The sequence below is a fragment of the Anguilla rostrata genome, chromosome 13, assembly GCF_018555375.3.
Source record: "Anguilla rostrata isolate EN2019 chromosome 13, ASM1855537v3, whole genome shotgun sequence".
NCBI classification, from domain to species: domain Eukaryota; kingdom Metazoa; phylum Chordata; class Actinopteri; order Anguilliformes; family Anguillidae; genus Anguilla; species Anguilla rostrata.
In genome coordinates, this window is record NC_057945.1 from 1405899 (window position 1) to 1408398 (window position 2500).

The following is a 2500-nucleotide window of genomic DNA, read 5'->3' on the forward strand; positions in this document are numbered from 1 at the left end:
TCGACAGTCGTAGTTGCTCGGATGAGAAATACTTTATTTGTGAGTCTTAAGTGCTCAGCTCAGACACTGAAGACTCTCAGCTGCATTTCCACAGTCTGCCCAGCCAGACTGAGGCTAAAGCTTGAGCGAGTCGCGACAAAGACGTCGACCGCTCTCCCCACAGACCACTGTACTGTGGTGTAAATGTTGCACCAAAATAAGGAATTCCGGTTGCATCACCTTACCAGACTAATGGGAAAATGAATAAGGGTATAAAATTATTGCCTCAAACTATGTCCGACACCAACACTAACTATTTTGCTTCAGAATTTAATTTGGATGAGTTTACTTGTACGTTACTGTGACTAGTTTGTTTCACACCCAGCTTGTTAGCAAATATATTTATTTTACTATATTGCGCTGATAACACATCAAATTCTCCCTGATTTCTAATGTTATGGTTTCACATATTTAAAGGACAAAACGATTGGTAAAAGGGAACCAAAAATCCTATTAATTTTAGCCATAGGTGAAGCACCAAAATGACAACAGACACTTTGGTAGTCTATCACACTTGGAGGTACATATGCCACTCTAAATAACATCTGCCCCATGTTAACATCACACTTCCATTGTAAGATGGCCACAGACGCCCATATATTGATTGCAAGCTACCTCCCATTTTTGTTGTGAAAAGTCGGTGAAACATCATCTAGCAGAAAACCTGAACACACTGGGTTGAAAAGTGAAAGTTTTAAAGACATAGCCAGGCTATATCTGATCTGGGTAAAACCATGAGCTGCATTAGGGTCTAGATTCCAGATTTTGCTCCATGGGCTGTGGTGACTCCACCTTCGACCCTGAACCCCGCCCTTAACCTGTCTGCCCTGACGGGGGTCACAGGGGGCAGAAGGGCAGAAGGGTCACGGGGTCAGAAGGGCAGAAGAGTCACGGGGTCAGAAGGGCAGAAGGGTCACAGGGGTCAGAAGGGTCACAGGGGGTCAGAAGGGAAGAAGGGTTACGACGGTCAGATGGGTCACAGGGGGTCAGAAGGGCAGAAGGGTAGAAGGGTCACGGGGTCAGAAGGGCAGAAGGGTCACAGGGGTCAGAAGGGCAGAAGGGTCACGGGGTCAGAAGGGTCACAGGGGTCAGAAGGGCAGAAGGGTCACGGGGGTCAGAAGGGTCACGGGGTCAGAAGGGCAGTAGGGTCACAGGGGGTCAGAAGGGCAGAGGGGTCACGGGGGCAGAAGGGTAACAGGGGTCAGGAGGGCAGAAGGGTCACGAGGGTCAGAAGGGCAGAAGAGTCACGAGGGTGGGAAGGGCAGAACGGGTCATGAGGGTCAGAAGGGCAGAAGGGTCACAGGTCAGAAGGGCAGAAGAGTCAGAAGGGCAGAAGGGCAGAGGGGTCACAGGGTCAGAAGGGCAGAAGGGCAGAGGGGTCACAGGGTCAGAAGGGCAGAGGGGTCACAGGGGTCAGAAGGGCGGAAGGGCAGGTTTAAGGCAGAACTGCAGCACTCCCCAAGCCCATACTTGCATAGCTGTGGAGATGCAGCTAGCAGCTAACAGCTCTCTCTCTCTGCCTCTGTCTCTCAAATTCAAATTCAATTGCTTTATTGGCATGATATATTTGAAAAAATACATGTTGCCAAAATGTAGTGGCAACAACAACAACAGCATAAATGACAGTAACATAATATTTATGAACTCTCTCTCAATTTCAATTTTCAATTCAATGTTTTATTGGCAGGAAAATACACATAGTAAATATACAAAACAAGCAGTGTAACAATACAAGGAACCTATGAACGATAATTAATACAACTAAAATTACAATTAGAGATTAAAATAAAATAAAATAGCTTTAATAGTATTGTGACTGTAAAACTATTTAAAAAAAAATAAATGAGTCACCGTCTAATGTTTAATGCCTCTCTCTATTTCAATTTCAATTTCAAAGACCAGAACAAACATAGGCACGTGTGTTGCCAAAGCAGAGGTTACAAAATAAAACTACAATGTACAATATAGATTTTGATAGACATAATCTATATTATAGATTAAAGTGATTCAACTGCTAGATTATGGACTGGCAAAAAAACAAAAAAAACAAAAAACAAAACAAGGCTATAACGAAAATGGCAGTAAGTGATGTTTGGTGTGTGAGTGCATGCGTGTCTGCATGTAAGCTTGTACGTGTGCATAATGTGTGTGCATGACGTGGTCACTCATTCTCATGGTTTCTCTCTCTGTCTCTTCGTCTGTCTGTCTCTCTCTCTCACTCTCTCTCTCTGTCTCTCTCTCTCAGTTGTTTTTTCAATTACAGTTTGCTTTATTGGCAGGACAACTACAATCAAATTGCCTACAGGTAAAACACAGAAATATGGAAACCACATAAACAACATGCAACAAGTATGACCCACAGCACTATAATAATAATAATAATAATAAAATAAACATATTTATATAGTGGAAAACAAACAAATAACATTAATTAAGATATGAAGAACATAACAAAAATATG

The 2500-nt window shown here is 43.0% G+C and overlaps 1 protein-coding gene across 7 annotated transcripts in view; it reads right to left on the reverse strand.

Annotated features, from left to right (window-relative positions):
- The window catches only part of LOC135237641 (glutamate receptor-interacting protein 2-like), a 185110-nt gene that overhangs the window by 84576 nt on the left and 98034 nt on the right, over positions 1-2500 (reverse strand). The gene's annotated exons all lie outside the window — the stretch shown is intronic.